The sequence below is a fragment of the Meles meles genome, chromosome 1 (assembly GCF_922984935.1).
Source record: "Meles meles chromosome 1, mMelMel3.1 paternal haplotype, whole genome shotgun sequence".
NCBI classification, from domain to species: domain Eukaryota; kingdom Metazoa; phylum Chordata; class Mammalia; order Carnivora; family Mustelidae; genus Meles; species Meles meles.
This window is the reverse complement of record NC_060066.1, coordinates 164,558,269-164,568,003: the sequence shown is the minus strand read 5'-3', so window position 1 is coordinate 164,568,003 and position 9,735 is coordinate 164,558,269.

Below are 9,735 nucleotides of genomic sequence, written 5' to 3'. Positions count from 1 at the left end.
AGGAATAACTGGGTTAATTAAAGGGAAATGCTTAGAAGAGTGTCTGGCATAAAATAAGCAATCATCTGCAGCAAGTAAGGATAACTGTTGTGGTGATGATGATGATGAAATGAATGTAGAGTTGCTTGCTAACTCCAGAGCTGAAAATCTCAGGTTTCATTACTAAAGCAAGAGGCCTTTCCCCATGCCCACCCAGCTCTATTTTCTGGCCTCCCTGGAATCGTGAGAAGTTTCTCAGCATGGAGGGAGCACTTGCTTGACTTGTATGTCAAGCCTGTGTTCTCGTGCTTTTGCCCCATTGTGTTCGGAGTCCGTGTTCCCATCTGTGCAAGTCCTCATTGCACTAACCAAAGTTCTGCCCACCATGTGTTTACACTGTCCCTGAGAGTGGGAGGGAGCTGGCCCCAGACCAGCACCACAGGCTACAGAGGAGAAACTGGGGTGCCAGGACCTCTATTAAAGCCACATTCTGATACTCTGTTCTGGGAAACGGGGCAGGCTTGGAGTTAGTGGCAAGAAAGACCAAACACCCGGAAGCTGAGTGTGGGGCTTGAGGTCCGACCAGCCTGTGTCTGAGTCTCAGCTATCCCTTTCTGCAGCTGTGTTGCATTGGTTTGTTGACTTCTGTTTGAGCCTCAGCATGTTCATCTATAAACGGGCATGACCGATTCCATAGAGTTGTGGTGAGCATTGGATGTGATAGTTCAGAGTCTGCCACACAGCAAGGGTTCAAAAAAGATGAACTAAAGCCAGTTGGCATGGGGTCATCTGCTACCATGCAAGGCCATGGGCAAGTCCGTTGATTTCTCTGGGTGGTAATTGTCTTCATTTGTCAGGTCGGTGTGGTGGCTTGCTACTGTGTCAACTCAGCTAAGCTGGAATTCTGGTTCTCAGAATTCCCTTCCTGATGGGTCGGCCTTAGACTTGGCCCCAGGGCACCTGTGTGCCAGCTTTGGAAGGTGAAAGTGAAGCAGGAACTGTTTTCCAGCTGTGTTTAGGCACTGTGGCGGCACTCACACATTACTGCTGACCTGCTAGCTTGGCCAGTTGGTGGAGCTGGGTCCACGGTGCCTTCAGCTCCTACTAGATCCTTCTGTCACTTTGGCAAGTCCTGGCCCAAGTGTGTGCAGTTACGTGCAAAGAGCACAGCTTCTCCAGCAGGTCATCTGTGACACTGAGGTTGGAGGTGGTGGAAGACCAATGTGGGTTCCAGTTGACCTCTGTGGGCTCTAGATCTTCCACGTGGGTTCCGGTTTGTCCTGGCTCATGTCATCTCACGTCCAGCTTTCCTTCCCAACCTCCAGCCCACTGACCTGTATCAACCTGAGGCCCAGCAGCCGATGTACCCTTCTCTGGCAGTTCACACACTGCGGAAAGGCTTATTTCTACAACAAATCCCTTATTCTCTATCGGCCACAGTGACCACTTCTCTGCTCCAATTCTCACCGACCCAGTGGGGCACAATGGCAGCCCCTTCATGAGGCTGCTTTAAGGATCAAATGAGGTCATGGAGGAGAAATTGTTTTGAAAAGTATAATGTGTATTATGCAAATGTGAGCCTTTTCTTTAAAAAAATCACATAGGTAAAAATTTCTTAGTAAAACTCTAAAGTATAATTCTTTCAAATACTTTTAAAAAGCAGAACTCCTCATCTCCCAGGACTTGCAACACTGTCCTCTTTCCAGTTGTTCAGGCCAAAATTGGAGCTTATCCTTGATATCATTCTCTCCTACACATCCTTTCTTCTATTCAGACTCCTGTCACTTCTCACCACCTCCACCACTGACTCCCCGTTCCAAGCCACCTGTCTCTTGTAGAGATTATGTTCTCCTCACTGGCCTCCCTGCTTCCACAAGGACAGGTCTAGCCAGAACTTAGCTGGGTCACAAGATGCTCTGCTCACAGCCCTCCAGTGGGTTTCCCCCTCCATGATGCTACAGGCCCTTGTTACTTACTGCTTCTCTGAGCTCATTCCCTCCCACCATCTCCCCTGCTTGCTCTGCCCTGGCCATGCTGGCTTCTTGGCTACTCTTCAAATATCCCAAGTGTGTGCCATTACTTATAACAGGACAACATTTTTCAGAGAGGAGGAATCAGACATTGGAATGATGGCTATCTTATGTTCCTATTGGCTTAGACACATCTGGGGACATCGCTTGCCACCCATACACAAGTATTTACCAGTAAACTATATGACACAGACCAAAGCTGGATGTCATTCTGAAAAGTGCTTTTTACCAGGAATTCAATGCAACTTGAAGTTACTGTTAGTATTACGGTTATCAATGACAGTTTAGAATTTAATAATTATAAATCACAATAACATCTCCTGTCTTGTGGCTGTCTGGGATTTTCAAAGCACTTTTGTGTCTGTTATCTTATTTAAATTCCACAACCATGCTCCAGTGAGGCATTTTTTCCATTTTATAGATAGGGAAACTGAGGCACTCAGAAATCAGTTGACTTACCTAGAATCAAAGAACTAGTAGTTGAGAAGAGTAAATCTAAAAAGCAGGCTTCCTGATGCCACGTTCAGCATTCTTGTAAGGAGTTACTTGTAAGGCCAGACTGAGTTACAAGTAGGGTTGGATGGAATGAAAGAATTTTGCTTTTTTCATTGCCACCATCCACAACTGAAAATATTCCCTGGATGCCTGGGTAGCTCAGTCGGCAATGCATATGACTCTTGATTTCAGGGATGTGAGTTCAAGCCCCATGTTGGGTGTAGAGATTACTTAAAAATAAAATCCTAAAAAAAAAAAAAGTTTCCACCATACCTAAGCCCAAAAGCTTACACTTTTTTAAAAATGCAAATATCCCTAGGATTTGTGCCTAAGCCAGTTAGCTTGCTTTCCTCCTGAGAGTTTCTCCACAGAGAAAATAACCTTTTGTTTTGTGGAAATGAGGAAGAGTGAGAATGGAAAAGTGTGTGGGGAAGTCTATGGTTCAGATGAGTTGAGTAAGTACGTTATCCTTGTTTTATGAATGGCTAGTATGACTCAACGTGCTCAAACAAGCAAGTTGACAAGGAACAAAGCCATCATATCATGTTTCCCATGTAAATGAGGTATGCTTGGGAGTGAGACTGCCTGGGTTCGATCCCCCCTTCTCCACTTACTAGTTGTGTGACCTTGGGCAAGTCACAGAACCTCTCTGAGCTTAAATTTCCTCATGTTTAAAATGGGGATAATAGGGACACCTGGGTGGCTCATTTGGTCAAGAGTCTGTCTTTGGCCCAGGTCATGACCCCAGGCTCCTGGGACTGAGTCCTGCATCAGGCTCCCTGCACAGTGGTCAGTCTGCTTCTCCCTCACTCTCTCCCTCTCTCAAATAAACAAATAAAGTCTTTTAGAAAAAATAAAATGGAGGTGATAACTAATCTTTTCCAAGTATTAAGTGAGGTGATCTACATAATAAAGGACGACATAAAAGACCTGGCTAGTTGTCATCATCAAGAAATTTTCACTGTTGGGGCGCCTGGGTGGCTCAGTGGGTTAGAGCCTCTGCCTTCGGCTCAGGTCATGGTCCCAGGGTCCTGGGATCGAGCCCCACATCGGGCTCTCTGCTCCGCAGGGAGCCTGCTTCCTCCTCTCTCTCTGCCTGCATCTCTGCCTAGTTGCGATTTCTCTCTGTCAAATAAATAAAAAAATATTAAAAAAAAAAAAGAAATTTTGACTGCTTTTATTATCATATGAATATTTTTTTCTGTCCTCACATGTGTTGCTTTCGCTCCAGGTACAAAGACTATGATGGGAGTTGGGGTGAGTGATCCACGGGGAAGGAGGTGAATACCCCCATTTCCTCAGGGCCCCTCACATTGAGTAAGCCCCTCTGCATTAGGAGGAGGCCTCCAAGAAGTCTGCTGGACCGACCCACTGTCTCCCTATTTTCTATCAGTTCCATTTCCCTCCTGAGCTGATGAACACAGGAGAAGAGCAGTTTTGGGTCCTGAAGTGAGGGGGGGAGGGGAGAAGAAGGGTGAGAGAAGAGTACTGAGTTCCTGTCAGATGGGATGGAGACACATGCACCCTGGGCTGGCTGTTGGAACCCAGGGAGATTGGTGGTTTCTGCATTCACATTCCAGTGTGGGTGGGACAGGGGGCCAGGAATTCCAGGCTGACTATCACGGAGGGCAAGACAGGAAGTGGAGAGGCTGCTATCTTGTTTGTTCCAAGGGCCTGAGGAGCAGAACAGATTGTCTAGAGGTTTTATGTTCTTTCCGTGGAACAAAGTATCGAAGGCCTCCAGGTTGTCCAAGCTCCGGGTCAATGGATATGAGAAGGTGCTGGAGGTATGGAGTAGAAAATCCTGCTCCTTTCGGGGAGGATGTCTCTCCTCCTGTTGAGGGCACATGTCGCTGGGTCTGATGGACTTGCCTGGAAACGAGTGACTGGAGAGGCTCTCCAGCCAGTTGAGATGACCCCCTCTCCTGGACACAAACGAATAAGAAACAACCAGACTTGAGGCGCTCAGTCATTTCCCACCCTCGGCATCGCCCAAGGCGCTCCTGGGACATCAACTTGGGCTTTGAGGATAGAGTGTAATTTTGAGGGTTTTTATGTTGTCTTTTTCTTTTGTAATGCTAGAAATATAAGCTGTTTATACTATTCAGTGAGACTGAGGGGAAAGATTGTGTTTGGCACAATGGGTACAATAATGGAGACCTCAGGATCTGACACGTAGCAGTTGTTCAATAAATATTTGTTGATGGTTGAATGAAGTTCATACAAAGGGAAAAAGACTTGCAGGGGGAAAAAAACACACACATACAACAAAACCCTAAAATGTTGTTATGGGCTGGTGATAGGATTAGTGGTGATTTTTGTATTTTCCCTATCCTCTAGAGCTTTGTATTATGGTAATAAGATTATTATAATAACAGGTAATTATGACCAAAAGGAAATCAGAGCCAAAATTAAGGGGGTCATTTTCTTATGAAGTAGAAGACTGCTTATAGAATCAGCAGCTCAGCTGTGGGAACCAAGGCCTGTGGGGGAGGGTTACATTTTTATACCTCTTTCACCTTTGTTCCTTTTCCTCAAAAAGACCTAAATCTCTCCCTACCCTGAGTGAGCGCGTGCCAATCCCCTTTGCCCCAAATTAATCAGTGCCCAATCGAACATCCCGACAAGATTCTCAAAAGGGAAGATTTTGTAATAGGTAAGACAGGAGGCTTTAGAATAGACAAATTTGAAGGCCATAAAATATTCTGTTAATTTTGAAGAGATCTCCTCATGACATATTTTTTTTTCCCAAAAAGCTTTTTCTCCTAGGTTCAGAACTTGATAAAGTTTGCACTCAGCAGCCCTCTTACAGTCCGCTGGCTTGGTCCTAAAGATTGACTGTTGTCCTGCCAGGCACAGATTAGATTTAGGGAAATCCTCTCCCAGGCCTCCCTGTTCTTTTACGAGGATTTGGTCTTAAAATATTTGCCCATTATCTTCTAACCCCATCACCCACTAGGCTCAAATAAAGCCTGCCGAGGGAGTGGTGACCACTTGGGGATCAGGGCCGGAAGAGCCTGGCTCCCATGCAATCCGGTGACACGATTCAGACACTAGATCACCCTCTATCTCCTGAGACCTGCTTGCAGACGCTGTGGAAGTTATGGTTGCTATGGTGACATAGGCACACCAGGAACAAAGGTGTTAATTTTTTTTTTAAGATTTTATTTATTTATTTGACAGAGCGAGAGATCACAGGAGGCAGAACAGCAGGCAGAGAGAGAGAGGGGGGAAATAGGCTCCCTGCTGAGCAGAGAGCCCGATGCAGGACTCGATCCCAGGACCCTGAGATCATGACCTGAGCCGAAGGCAGAGGCTTAACCCACTGAGCCACCCAGACGCCCACAAAGATGTTAATTTAAAAACCTCTCCTTTCCTTTAAACCCCTCAGAAAGCCACTTAGATGCAAGGTCAGGTTGAGGTATTGAACTTTTGGGTTTGACAATTCCTAACATAGGAGATTCCGGGCTGTGTCCTCCATCCCAGGGAGTTCCCGCCCATCCTTATAAGGGCAACTGCTAGGGATCTAGGTTTTACTCTAGGATCTGCCAAGAACTTCTTGGGTGATTCTCCTCAAGTTACTTTGCTTCTTTGGTGCCTCAGTTTCATCATTTTGTTCCTGCAAAATGGGAACAATGATCCTCACATCGTAGGGTCATTGTAGAGATAAGCCAAGATATAAGGTAGGTGAGGGGACCTGATGGGGGGGGTGCTTGATCACTGATTGTTTGGACCCCCTCCTCCACCACAAAGAAGCAGGACTGCGCCCAGCACACTCAAGGCTGACAACTGCCGCACCAGCCTATGCTAAAGCCCTCCACACACAGCACCTGAGTCAGGGCTTTTACTGAATTCCAGGCGAACTCCAGCTAGGCTCCAACCGTCCAGGAGCTCTGAGGCACATTTCCTGCAGTATTTCTCGCAGGAACATTTTGGGAAGGACTCACGCTGCTGCTCCGGGTGAGTGGGGCCACACCCTGGTGCTTGGGAGTTGGTGGCAGTGGCTGCATTTTGTTGTTGGTTTGTTTGTTTTATAATATCCACATCCTGTCCCACAGCTGGGGCAGAAAATCAAGCTTTAGTTGTGGGATTTTTGTTTACTTTATTCACTGACTGGGTTGGTCAGGAGTTTACCGGAGGTCAATGCCTTTATGTTGCTTGGATTCTGCGAAGAGACTCCAGCAGTTTCTAGCTGCTAAATCTGCTGGTGTGAAAAAAGGAACTTAAAAAAAAAAAAAAAAAAAAGTTTGACCCACATGGTCTGGCTGCTTTTAGGATAAATTCATTTTTGTTTTGCTTAAAAAACATAACAACACCCTCGTAAATGCTTATGTGTTTTTGTTTTGCACTGGCAGCATTGGCAGTGGGATTTTTTGGTAGAAAAAAAGTAATTAGAGAAATAAATGCAGCAGCCCTCACAGCTGCAAATTATTGATTCCGCTCCACTTGGGGAAGGAGGGAGAAGAAAAAGAAAGGAGAAAACAAAAAGGAAAAAGAAAGACAAAGAGAAAAAGAGAAAAAGCGATTAGCTTTCTTGCCAGAGGATATCTCCCTGTCAGTTTCCAAGTCGTCTTCCTCAAATCCTTTCTCTCAGGACGTTTCAGAGGTCCTGAGAGTGTTTGATTTGTAAAGGCTGAGAGCAGACAAAAGAGAGCAGCTCAAAAGTCTCTCTCAAAATTTTGTAACTAACATTGTATCCTATCCATGATAAACCCAATACATGTTCATTAAAGAGGAGGGAGAACATATCGAAAAGGAGAAAGAAAGGGGTACCTCGGTGGCTCAGTGGGTTAAGTGTCCGACTTTCGGCTCAGGTGGGCTGGGGGTTGGGTCTGGAATGGAGCCCTGTATCGGGCTCCCTGCTCAGCTGGGAGTCGGCCTCTCCCTCTTCCATTCATGCTTTCTCTCAAATAAATAAATAAATAAATCTTAAAAAAAAAAAAAAGAAAAGGAAAGAATTCCCGGCCATCCAAATACAACTATTGTTGACATTTTCGTGTACTTTCTAGCAATCTTTTTGCTTTACATATGTTTCTTCATTTGTTTCTCATGGATATAATGACAGGGTGTGGATGCTTCTGCACTCTGCATCTCTAACATAGCAAATAATAGCATTTATGGAAGCCTTGCTATGTGCCAGGTAATGTCCACCACTACTCAGTATCCCTCAACCCGCCTGACATCCTCACCTGTCCATCATCAGCTCCAGCCACATAAATGTGGTTAAGTTCCCACCTGTTTCCTTGGCATCACCTCGTGTGAAAACAGCTGGATGAAGTTTCACCCAGTTTGAAGGGCATTTGGGGATCTTACTTCAAATGAGCTATAGGACATGGAATTTTCATCATGGGGAGCCTCAGGTATGGGGTTGGGGGCTGGAGGGCGTAGCTCAGATTTTTATTTCTACCCAGAGGGAGTACTGTGACTCTTCTTTCTGAAGATTTTACTAAGTTGAGTTCAGACATTTACGGTTTTAAAAGTTTGCTATAATTTTATGGATGGGTTTAGTATATTTCAAAATAATCATAATTTTCCCCCAGGGGTACTTGTAAGAAATTATACCTGGCCTACTGCTCTCTGAAGACATTGATTCAATGTCAGGAAGAATTTTTTAAAAAGAGAACTTTAGAAGAATCTAACATGTCACAATGGGATCTTGTTTGAAATCCAAAGAGGAGATATGCAGTAAGACTTTTCATGACAGTTGGCCAGGAGAGGCACTTTTCCAAGGGCACACCAGGCAGGTGTTCAGCCTAAGAATGTTGAAAACACCCAGCGTGAGAGGGTTTCAGTTTTCAGAGCAATGAAACTGAGGTACAAATAGAGGCATCTCTGATGCCAAATGGGAGACACAGGTATTGGATTAAGTTGCAGTGGACATAGAAGACAACAGTGATGTCCAGTAGACTTTACCCAAAATTCCTGTGAACAGATGCTCCAAGGTATAATAATGTGAATCTGCTTCTCATATGACAACTGTACTTAATAATGATTCAGAATAAGACATGAAGATGTATTCATATATATTCCAACTCATAGGAGAACAAATGTGTGTATAAAAACATTGTTTTCCACCAAGTTGAAAATTTTTAGAAGTCTGTTTGAACCATTACAACTCTAAACATTAATTTTCAAATAGCTTCTATTACATTTGATGGTTCTCCTGAGCAATTTCATATAAAGCAGTTCAAAATGATAATAAGGACTGCACTTTACTAAAATTTAGTAAGAAATGCTAGTGGCTTATGACATGGATACCATTATTACCCCTATTTTATAGAGCTCGGTCAGAAGTAGGATGAGTTTCCCAAGTGAGTTTCCCGGAGCACAAAATTTTGTCAAGACTACAAGTAAGTGCTTCCTTAAATATTGAGCAGAGTGCCTTGTTTACCTCATTCTAGTCCTGATGCTTTTATAGATGGAGGAACTAAGGTTCTAAGAGGCTAATTGTCTGAAGTCCTCACCTAATAAGTGGCAGAGTGAAAATTGGAGCCTGGTCTTGGTTAGCCCCAAGTGATTTCAGTTCTTCATTTACCAAATATTGGCTGAAAGTCTAAGATGGGCACCATGAAAACACAACTTCTACCCTTCAAGAATTAATAAACATGGAGGGAAACACGTACATGTAAACTATGAACCGTGCATTATCTTAACTATAGATATCAACTAGCATCCTTAAGGCAATGAATGTTCTTTGTTGGCAAAACATCTTAATAAATTCCTGAGGTAAAGGAGAAAGTCTTTGCTGGCTGAAAAATAAAGAACAAATAGAGTAGTTAAGCTGCTCATGGGAAAATGAGAAATTGAAGAAGGAGGAGGAGAGGAAGATGGATAGAGAGGAGGAGAGGAAGAGGAAGAAGAGAAGGAGGGAGGGGAGAGGGAGGAGTAGGAAGAGATGGGGGAGGAGGAGGGAAGGGAAAAGAAGGGGAGTAGAGCAGAGATGGGAGGGATGAGAGGATCCAATGAGCTGGTGTGAGGTTGGGGATTATATAGGAAGAAATGGCACTAAAATTTCCCTGGTAAAGAAGAAACTTAAAATAATATTTTAAGAATAGAAATGCCACTGCCTGCATTTCCCCTTGCCCCCCCACCCCAGGTGTTCAAGTAGTCTTCTGTATCACAAATGCTTACTCTAAGGAAGGGTTTGTATTGAAAATTTAGGAAGGGCACGGAACCACTGTGAGCCCATGTTGCACATTTGTGCAGACTGATGAAAGGAACGCCTTCTGGG